The sequence below is a fragment of the Barbus barbus genome, assembly GCF_936440315.1.
Source record: "Barbus barbus genome assembly, chromosome: 3".
NCBI lineage: Eukaryota > Metazoa > Chordata > Actinopteri > Cypriniformes > Cyprinidae > Barbus > Barbus barbus.
Genome location: NC_136731.1, coordinates 22503106 through 22514939, shown reverse-complemented (window position 1 = coordinate 22514939; position 11834 = coordinate 22503106). Strand labels below are relative to the sequence as shown.

The following is an 11834-nucleotide window of genomic DNA, read 5'->3' as shown; positions in this document are numbered from 1 at the left end:
CAAGCTGGGTGACCCTTCCTTGAATGTGCCCCCAGAGTTATGTCACAAATTATTTTGACAGAAAGCATAGGATAATTCCTATTTAGGTCTCTTCACGTGTTGTTGAAAGCCTTTGTTTCTTCTCAGCTGTACATGGCGCCAACTGACCACAAAGACGTGACTACCCCTGAACGACAGCCAGTTCAGCACTGAAAAAAATAAATCCAGGAAATCAGTGCTTTGCAATTAAAAATGCAGTATAAAAATACCGTATATTTGAGGAATAAGCATGCAAACAGGTCACAAAGAGGCTGCTATGCAGGCAGGTCACTGTGGGTACCTGGGAGTGGAGCTTTCTCAGGAAACGGTGAGTCAGGCCATTCTGAATGCATCAACAATCCATCTGTCCGCTTTCTGGACTCAAAGAGCATGTTGTTCCCTCAGGTGGAGACTGAGGGTCATCCGGGTGTCCCCGGCTCATGGAAAGGTTTAGACAGCTGGTTTTGAGAGGCTGTTTGAATGAGCCTGAGTTCTGAGTGTATAGGCTTTGGAAAATAAAACTAATGTAATGGTAAGAGTGGAACCCGGATTATTAAACCGATTTTGTGGAGATACACCTTTGCAAAATGCAGCTTTTATTCTCCCTCATGTAGCATTGCCTGGAAAACACTTTGTCTCATATGCAATATTTAGAATTACAAACAAACATTCAGACGTTATGTGTTTTACACCTATATTTATTTCTAAAGAACACTGTCAGAGTTAGGTAAAAGTTTGGGATAAAGCCTATATGAAAGAAGACATTGACATTTAACTATTTTCCCCCAGATGACAATTATATTGTGCATTCAAAACTTTTGTCAGCTTAGTTGGTCATAAATTCATAGCACATTGAACTTCACCAAGATATAGCACCTCATGATTCTAAAATCATGTTCAGAACTATTTTTTTATAACGAATGTGGATGCACTACAGAAGGAAAGGTGTGGTAGTTGCTCCTGATTAAAACGTTAGAGCCAAAGACAATGTTTGCTCCAACAGTAGAATAGACCTAAAGGAAAGAGGAAATATGCGATTCAGACAAGTCCAGAAAGATAGGTCAACAAAGTCAGGAACAGGAACTAAAGCACTATTAAAATGATATTGCTTTTCCCCCAACGACATTAGAGTTACAATTACTATTAACACAGGACAGCTGCGATTTTATTTAGCCTGTTGATTTAGACGTGACTGAATCTGGTTTTGTGGTCATGACACAGTTACATTTATCTTAATTATAACATAATGCAACTAATTCAGCAACATATTTGTTAGTTTACGGTGAAGATCTGACACGTGGTCTTCTTGAGCGGTAAATAATATTGGCGTTAATCGCCATATTATGGCAACAGTGGAGGAAATATATGAAATAAATAAGTTAATGAACTGGGATACTCACCTTTTTTTTAAATCACAAGCAAGAAATGGGCACCGAGAAGAAACTCACCAAAAAGCCATAAAATGTGTGTTTTTGACCGGACTACATCGAGAAAAATGATTTACCTCAGAGCCTGCGCTGACGGTGCGAGTTCCTTCTTCACCAGAGCGCGGCAGTAACGCGCTGCCGATCTCCGCAGCGTAGAAGAAGACGAGCAGGACAAGCAGTACACCACGTGAGTTTACAGTCAGCTGGGGACGCTATTTACTTAAAAGTGCACAATGAAAACAGAAAAACAACTCAAACCACAGAAGAACATTTCAGGTAAATCAGTGGCTTAAAACGTCTGCAATAACGGTGTTTCGAGATATGTTTGGAAATCGTGTCAAGTGGTAAACATTAAATAAAATGAGGAAAACTAACGAGCAGAATCTACAATTATTATAACCATATACGTCATATGGCTTGACAAAAATGGTAAAGTCAGTGCAGATTTTTTTTCGGTTATGCCTAGAGATGTGATGCTAGTATCTTTGCATCCTTCAGAATTTGTAATTTCTTATTACACGGCCTAAAACTCCACAGGAATGTGAAAATGCCACCTTCATAGACTGTATTCATAGACATAAATGACTGTAAAAGTCATGGAACTGTATTTTGGTTGTGGTACTATTGTAAAGTTCTGAATATATATGTTGTTTATACTTTATTCTATTTTTTTAAAGTAATTAATTGTAGTTTTTCTTGTTCATTTACAAAAAAGTTTATAGTTAGTTTATTTAATTTTATCTTGGCTCAGTCCCCAGCATCCTTGTGGAAAACCATTTTGTTCCTTCACAGTTGCACTATTTAGAAAACATTGCTTTTGTTTACTAAATCGATTGAGGTTGATATCTAATTGTAAAGTTTTTTTTGTCTTTTATTAGTAAAAAGAAGTCAAAGTAAAATGCTGACCCTGCATCAGATGATCACCTCCAGCAGATTCCTCATCGACTGCGTGAAATCATGAAGAGTCAAGAGAGGATGAAACAAGGCTCCCAAAAGAGGAAAAAAGGACTTGCCAGTTTTACACAATTTATTAAAATTATGTTGAATGTAAGGGTGAGATATAAGTGTTGCGGTTTACACTTGCATGACATTTTTTTCAATATTAATGATTTTTTAATATTAATATTTAATATTTTAATTCCTGAAGTTCACATATAAAAGTTAATTTTGAAAAAAAAAAGAAGTAGATCAAAATAAGTCTGTTTATTTTATTAATTTATTACTCATGTTTATTTGTCAACGCACATTATTGTTACTCATTTATTATTGAGGGGAGTGTAGTCATACTGGGATTCTGTTAAAACAATTGAATGCAGTTAGTTAATAAAAATTGAGATGCGTCATGTGGGCTGCATGCTGTCTGGGTTTTGTCTGCAGACAAGCTAGTGACCCACAAAAACTGCACAATGACACGGCCAGTGGCAAGAGCAGCAGAGGAGGGGACATCTTGCTCTATGTTCATATATGTTTCTTATTTTAGCCTCCAAGCCAAAGATGCTCTCAGGAGATATTCCTATCCCACGCTTCCACAGAGGGCGACAGGAGTCAGAGAGGGATTATGTGCAGCGCATGTCCTCTTCCTCACAAACAGTCAGGTACAGCGACATTCAGAGGTCAAGCTAAAGAAAGAAGAGGAGACCGAGGAAAATAAATCTAAAAAGAAAAATAGGTTAGTTTAACACAGGGCTATTATCATTAACTAATACTAAACCATTAAAATTTTTTTTGAAATAAGTAATTTTTTTTATATATATATATATATATATATATATATATATATATATATATATATATATATATATATATATATATATATACACAGTCAGGTCCATAAATATTGGGACATCGACACAATTCTAACATTTTTGCCTCTATTCACCACCACAATGGATTTCAAATGAAACGAACAAGATAGTGAAGTGACATTCAGCCAAGTATGGTGACCCATACTCGGAATTCGTGCTCTGCATTTAACCCATCCAACGTGCACACACACAGCAGTGAACACACACACACCGTGAACACACACCCAGAGCAGTGGGCAGCCATTTATGCTGCGGCGCCTGGGGAGCAGTTGGGGGTTCGGTGCCTTGCTCAAGGGCACCTCAGTCGTGGTATTGAGGGTGGAGAGAGCGCTGGACATTCACTCCCCCCACCTACAATCACTGCCGGCCCTAGACTCGAACCCGCAACCTTTGGATTACAAGTCCGACTCTAACCATTAGGCCACGACCTCCCCTATGTTAAAGATGTGCTTTAACTGCAGACTGTCAGCTTTAATTTGAGGGTATTTACATCCAAATCAGGTGAACGGTGTAGGAATTACAACAGTTTGCATATGTGCCTCCCACTTGTTAAGGGACCAAAAGTAATGGGACAGAATAATAATCATAAATCAAACTTTCACTTTTTAATACTTGCAAATCCTTTGCAGTTAATTACAGCCTGAAGTCTGGAACGCATAGACATCACCAGACGCTGGGTTTCATCCCTGGTGATGCTCTGCCAGGCCTCTACTGCAACCGTCTTCAGTTCCTGCTTGTTCTTGGGGCATTTTCCCTTCAGTTTTGTCTTCAGCAAGTGAAATGCATGCTCAATCGGATTCAGGTCAGGTGATTGACTTGGCCATTGCATAACAGTCCACTTCTTTCCCTTCAAAAACTCTTTGGTTGCTTTTGCAGTATGCTTTGGGTCATTGTCCATCTGCACTGTGAAGCGCCGTCCAGTGAGTTCTGAAGCATTTGGCTGAATATGAGCAGATAATATTGCCCGAAACACTTCAGAATTCATCCAGCTGCTTTTGTCAGCAGTCATATCATCAATAAATACAAGAGAACCAGTTCCACTGGCAGCCATACATGCCCATGCCATGACACTACCACCACCATGCTTCACTGATGAGGTGGTATGCTTAGGATCATGAGCAGTTCCTTTCCTTCTCCGTACTCTTCTCTTCCCATCACTCTGGTACAAGTTGATCTTGGTCTCATCTGTCCATAGGATGTTGTTCCAGAACTGTGAAGGCTTTTTTAGATGTCGTTTGGCAAACTCTAATCTGGCCTTCCTGTTTTTGAGGCTCACCAATGGTTTACATCTTGTGGTGAACCCTCTGTATTCACTCTGGTGAAGTCTTCTCTTGATTGTTGACTTTGACACACATACACCTACCTCCTGGAGAGTGTTCTTGATCTGGCCAACTGTTGTGAAGGGTGTTTTCTTCACCAGGGAAAGAATTCTTCGGTCATCCACCACAGATGTTTTCCGTGGTCTTCCGGGTCTTTTGGTGTTGCTGAGCTCACCGGTGCGTTCCTTCTTTTTAAGAATGTTCCAAACAGTTGTTTTGGCCACGCCTAATGTTTTTGCTATCTCTCTGATGGGTTTGTTTTGTTTTTCAGCCTAATGATGGCTTGCTTCACTGATAGTGACAGCTCTTTGGATCTCATCTTGACAGTTGACAGCAACCGATTCCAAATGCAAATAGCACACTTGAAATTAACTCTGGACCTTTTATCTGCTCATTGTAATTGGGATAATGAGGGAATAACACACACCTGGCCATGGAACAGCTGAGAAGCCAACTGTCCCATTACTTTTGGTCCCTTAACAAGAGGGAGGCACATATGCAAACTGTTGTAATTCCTACACCGTTCACCTGATTTGGATGTAAATACCCTCACATTAAAGCTGACAGTCTGCAGTTAAAGTACATCTTGTTCGTTTCATTTGAAATCCATTGTGGTGGTGTATAGAGGCAAAAATGTTAGAATTGTGTCGATGTCCCAATATTTATGGACCTGACTGTGTGTGTGTGTGTGTGTATATATATATATATATATATATATATATATATTTCATTCCAAAAAAAAAAAACATACACACACACACACTGCCCTAATTTTGCACTGATAAGGGACAACACAAACAACGAAAACATATTTTATTGCAAAAACAGTTTAGACATAGAAAAAACTTAAATTTCCATATTCTACAAATATCCACCATTAGCAGCTATTACAGCTCTGCATAATCTGGGCATCCGAGTTGTCAGTTTATTCAAACATTGACTTGATACTGTATATTACTCCAAGCCTCCTGAAGGACTGCCCAAACAATTGGGTTGAGACACAGTGGGGCAAATAAGTATTTGATACACTGCCGATTTTTCATGTTTTCCCACTTACAAAGAATGGAGAGATCTGTAATTTTCATCGTAGGTACACCTCAACTGTGAGAGACAGAATATAAAAAAAATCCAGAAAATCACATTGTATGATTTTTAAATAATTAACTCCCATTTTATTGCATGAAATAAGTATTTTGATCACCTACCAACCAGCAAGAATTCTGGCTCTCACAGACCTGTTAGTTTGTCTTTAAGAAGCCCTCCTATCCTCCACCCATTACCTGTATTAATTGCAACAGTTTGAACTCGTTACCTGTATAAAAGACACCTGTTCACACACTCAATCAATCAGACTCCAACCTCTCCACTATGGGCACCAAAAGAGCTGGCTAAGGACACTAGGGACAAAACTGTAGACCTGCAAAAGGCTGGGATGGGCTACAGGACAATAGGCAAACAGCTTGGTGAGAAGGCAACAAATGTTGGTGCAGTTATTAGAAAATGGAAGAAATTCAAGATGACTGTCAATCTCCCTCGGACTGGGGCTCCATGCAAGATCTCACCTCATGGAGTATCAGTGATCCTGAGAAAGGTGAGGGATCAGTCTAGAACTACACGGGAGGACCTGCTCAATGACCTGAAGAGAGCTGGGACCACAGTCTCAACGGTTACCATTAGTAACGCACTACACCATCATGGATTAAAATCCTGCAGTGCGCACAAGGTCCCCCTGCTCAAGCCAGCTCATGTCCAGGCCCGTCTGAAGTTTGCCAAAGACCATCTGGATGATCCAGAGGAGGCATGGGAGAAGGTCATGTGGTCAGATGAGACCAAAATAGACCTTTTTGCAGGGCTCCAGACAAAAAAATCGAGTAAGGAGCCATTGGCTCCTATAAAAGAAAAACTTAGGCGCCAAATTATTTTTTTAGGTGCCACAGAATAAAAGTGGTTTATTTTATTATTATCATTTTATTTTTCCCCCCTATTTTAACATTTCAATCATTTTGTCATGTGTTTATGTCTTATCTTTTCTAGGCTTTATCAGCATTTTAATCCATCTTGTAGATGATCAGGTCGACCGGGGGACTAAGGTTCACTTAAAGTGTGAATTAAATGTCTTTTACAACTTGAAATATACAGTCACAAAGAATTGTTCGTTACACAGAATCTATACCAATATCATGGACCATAAGCATCACTTGGCAACTGAGTGCAGTGCATCCTATAAATGTTGTCACGTCTTTCACACATTCAGTCTGTTTTTCTTCATTAGTAAAATGCAATTTTATAGGAGGAGTTGAATCATGTACAACACAATAAGTAAAAATATTAATATGCAACAGTGCATGAATATAGCAAAACGCTCCTCTTTATAGTTATTTTTCTAGCTGACTGATGAGTTTATGGACACTGAGTGGTTATTCTGAGGTAAATGTATTACAATGCAATGTTTACAAGCTTTATACATTTCCTCAGTTTGAAACACTGAATGAGCTTTTACATAAAACATTTCAGTAAGTTGTACTATAGGCTTTCTTATTGCCTACCTTTTGATCATGTTCATTTCATACTATAGTAGTAAATCGAAATATATAATGGGTTCACTTGCTGCTTTAACTGAGGTGCTAAAGAGATCGCGCCTGAGCATTAAGTGCGATACTCTCCGCTCGCGCGATCCGGACGCATACACGGACCGTGTGGACGCGGGGTGCTGGTGTTTATATTACTCAAAGTGTGCGCTTGTGGTCCGCATTAAAGAGCACCCAAACCGCATCATTTGAATTTCGTAGCATTTTAAAGCTGATACTTTGTTTATTAAAAAGTAAGACAGCACAAAGCTTTTTGCGATTACTGGATGGCAAGTGCGCTTCAAATAACAGGAAGTCCACGCATTAACAGAACACAGCATATAGACTAAGATCTCGATAAGAAGATCGACCGGACAAGTGTAAATGCATCTGGTTGTTGAAACCACATATGGTAATTTTACTCCTCCCATAATATTAAAATAACAGACGTGTGAGAGCGTTTTATAGGCTATATGGCATGTTATAGTCAGATATGACAGCGCAATGCAACAAGCATCACCGCGGATGAGTAGCGGAGTATTTCTTCAGGAAACGACGTGCAAACTGAATGAACCTGAAAGTAAGTCGCAGACGCTCAACACACAATCTTCTTCATTAAAAGTAGCGAGACTAGCCTATCTTTCCAGTGCTGATGCCGCGCGCTCTCTTATCGCGGTCTCTGATATTGAAATTGATAATTAATAAAATTATCCATTGCTATCATTGACGTGAACTCCGTATATATTTGCATATGAAGCGGGAATTGAAGAACGGATTTATATCCGTTTTGCGAAGACACATTTATGTGGCCAAGTGTAAATGGGGAAACGTTTTAACAAATCATATAGATATCCGATCAGAGAAAATGCATGAAGTGACCAGGTGTAAACAGGCCCTTTCAGGTCTCTCTCACTGCGTTCAGCAGACTGTGTGCGGCAGAGACGAGGACTGTTTGAAACTCTTTTCCAGTAAAACTTTGATGCGCTTCGTCTTATGTTTAATACGTGAACATAACAAAAGATGTGAGCGCAAAACAATCTGGAAAAAAGTCCTTTCATGCAAATTATATATAGTCGCCAGTGGCGACCTCAGCAAAAACTTCACTCGCAAATTAATATTTTTGACATTTTAGTCGCAGTTTGGAGCCCTGTTTTTATATAAACGCATAAACGCCACTCGCTGTGTTTGGAGGAAGAAGGATGAGTACAACCCCGAGAACACCATACCAACCGTGAAGCATGGGGGTGGAAACATCATGCTTTGGGGGTGCTTTTCTGCAAAGGGGACAGGATGACTGCACCGTATTGAGGGGAGGATGGATGGGGCCACGTATCGCGAGATTTTGGGCAACAACCTCCTTCCCTCAGTAAGAGCATTGAAGATGGGTCGTGGCTAGGTCTTCCAGCATGACAATGACCCCAAACACACAGCAAGGGCAACTAAGGAGTGGCTCCGTAAGAAGCATTTCAAGGTCCTGGAGTGGCCTAGCCAGTCTCCAGACCTGAACCCAATAAAATCTATGGAGGGAGCTGAAACTCTGTGTTGCCCAGCGACAGCCCCAAAACCTGAAAGATCTGGAGAAGACCTGTATGGAGGAGTGGGCCAAAATCCCTGCTGCAGTGTGTGCAAACCTGGTCAAGAACTACAGGGAACGTCTGACCTCTGTAATTGTAAACAGGTTTCTGTACCAAATATTAAGTTCTATTTTTCTATTGTATCAAATACTTATTTCATGTAATAAAATGGAAATTAATTATTCAAAAATCATACAATGTGATTTTCTGGATTTTTAAAAAAATATATTCTGTCTCTCACAGTTGAGGTGTACCTACAGTGAAAAATACAGATCGCTTCATTCTTTGTAAGTGGGAAAACTTGAAAAATCGTCAGTGTATCAAATACTTATTTGCCCCACTATAATAAATATATATATATATATATATATATATACACACACACTGCCCTCCATAAGTATTGGACCATTAAGGACAAAATTGCTCTGTTGGCTGTGGCGTCAAGACATTTGCAAATATGATTAAAAGATGAATACGAGACAAAACTACAGAATGTCACATTTTATTATTAGCCGTTTCAACACATACATGTTTTACCAAATAAAAAGATTTGTAGGCAAGATGGTTTTGTACCCTTCCAAATTCATTCTGCTACTGTCATCATACATTAAGTCATCAGTAAAGTTGAGAGGGCCTGTTCCAGAGACAGCCATGCATGCCCGTGCCATGACACCACCTCCACCATGCTTTACAGATGAGGCTGTATACTTGGGATCATTGCAGTTCCCTTTTTTTCTCCACATTCCCATCACTTAGATAAAGGTTCATCTTTGTCTCATCGGTCCATAAACACAGTTTCAAAACTCTTCTGACTCACCTTTGTGCTTTTTTGCAAACTCTAATCTTGCCTTTCTATTTTTGGTGCTGGTCAGAGGTTTGCATCTTGCTGTGTAGCATCTGTAATTCTGTGTCAAAGTCTCCTGAGGACAGTAGATTGTCAGAGCATCACCCCAGCTTTCTGGAAGTTGTTGGTGATTTTACAGACTTTTACAGTCTTTTAGGGTTCATTTTCACAGCTTTTATGATTTGTCTGTCATCAACTACTGTTGTTTTCTCAGCTGATCAGGTAGTTGTTGGTTGCTGGTGGTTTCCAAACTCTTGATTTCTCCATGACCTTTTGTTTTTGCTAGAGCTCTAATTGACTTCCTCTTTTCTTTTAGCATCCAAATTGCTTGCTTTTCTCTCAAAGTCAGCTCCCTCATCTTCATCCTGGTTTGTGTGTCGTCATCGAATGCAAGATTCAGAATACAGAAGTAATGGATATAACTGATACGACACATTCCCTGCTTTTAATATCTGAAGAATTAATGCAACAGGACACAGCTGATCACTTAGAAAGACCCGTGAGGCAACTGTTCAATACTTATGCTCACATCAGATAGAGGGATGAAACTCTAACAGTACTGAACTTCTTAGCTGGTAAAGCATCTATGTGTTGAAACGGCTAATAATAAAATGTGACATTCTGTAGTTTTGTCTCATATTCATCTTTTAAATATATTTCTAAATGTCTTGACTCCACAGCCAACAGAGCAATTTTGTCTTTACTGTTCCAATACTTTTGGAGGGCACTGTGTATTTATATATAATAAATAAATAATAAATAAGAATAAAACTAACAATGACAAAAACATACAGCAACATTTCTAAATCTTTAACCAAAATATAAAAATAAAGTCTGATTCGAAATAACAAAACTATAAGAATACATCAATGATACAGAAACAACGATATGCATTAATGTTCATGATTCATAGCTAATCAAATTAATTGTTATCATTTAATCAGTTAAGCCTATCAGTGTTTGAGTAATCAATTTCAGGACAAATGCACATGGTAATTATGCAAGTTTTTCTATAAATAAAGACTGTATTAATTTCCAACGCTGCATTAGTGTGTTAAAGTGTCTTTGTCATTGTTTTAGGCTCCATAAAGGGAAACTTCTGCAACAGAAAAATAAGATAATCCAGCTAGAGGAACGTGAGGAGGAGGAGATGTTTAAAGGCATGGATTACTTTTGTGAGCTTTATTCTGTAAAAATCAAACTTCAAATCACAAAACATATTCATATTCCATCATTTCCGTTTCTCTTAGATGAGGTACCGTTTGGAGAGGTCGCCATGGCACCTCCATCACTGAGTGTTAAACCAAAGAAAGCCATAGTCAAACCCCAGGTAACTTGTTTACATGCCTCTACTCCTTTTTGAGATGCTAATTAATGCTGTTTGTTCATTTATCATCCTGATCTTTCCTCCAGGGGGCAACCAAAGGTCTTCTCCTGAACTCCCTCCTGGGCCACAGTCCTATGTCGGTCAGCAAACCCTCTATGGTGAGGAAGAGGATGATGGTAGCGGGAGAGAGTGGTGCAGCTGTACAGACAGATGAAGCAGAGAGACAAACATGAGCAGGACAGGGCTGCCATGACCTCCACATGATGCTCTGCTCTTTGCATTATATAGTATTGTGTTGTATCTCAATATACATTTCATATTTCTGTAAATTTTTGCTTCCTCTGCTGGTCAACAATACCATATTGATGGATTTTGTGATTAAATATTTAGAAGTGGATGTAGCAGGACTGTGTATAAGGCAAAATAAATAAGTTCACACTTTTATGTAATGCACAGTGAATCCACATGCATTTCATTCTTAAATATTCAAAATGACTTTTTTTTAAATAAATATTTACATTTGAAAAAGAAATGTTTGTCTATAAAAAAAGGTGTATAATATAAATTTAGGTATTTTATTCTCATCCTGCACTTTTTGTGCTATGGAATTATACTTGAAACAGTGTGGCTTGATGATGGCTGTTACATAATTTTTTTTTTTACATTATATTTTTTCGATCATGTCACCTGAAAGATTATAAAAGGGAAAAAAGCAAAGTATTAATTTGATACTAAACAGAATATGCTCTTTTGACATGGACCAGTAATTAACCACTCAGAAAACATTAGAAACCACCTCATAGCAACATCTAGCCATCGTAATCAGAATTTATTTTTAATTTATATATTTTTTGTTCTAAATAAATTTTACACATATATATATATATATATATATATATATATTTATATAATTATTTAATATTTTGCATGAAAGGGTGCAAAAAAAAAGCAAA

General features: G+C 38.5%; 1 pseudogene across 1 annotated transcript; it reads left to right on the top strand.

Moving 5' to 3' along the window:
• The first annotated feature begins 268 nt into the window (after positions 1-268).
• LOC306858472 (coiled-coil domain-containing protein 137-like) lies at positions 269-11145 on the top strand (annotated as a pseudogene). The gene is made up of 6 exons: positions 269-346; positions 2343-2460; positions 2926-3040; positions 10635-10729; positions 10805-10884; positions 10968-11145. The product of its transcript is annotated as a coiled-coil domain-containing protein 137-like (transcript).
• Positions 11146-11834: the final 689 nt, after the last annotated feature.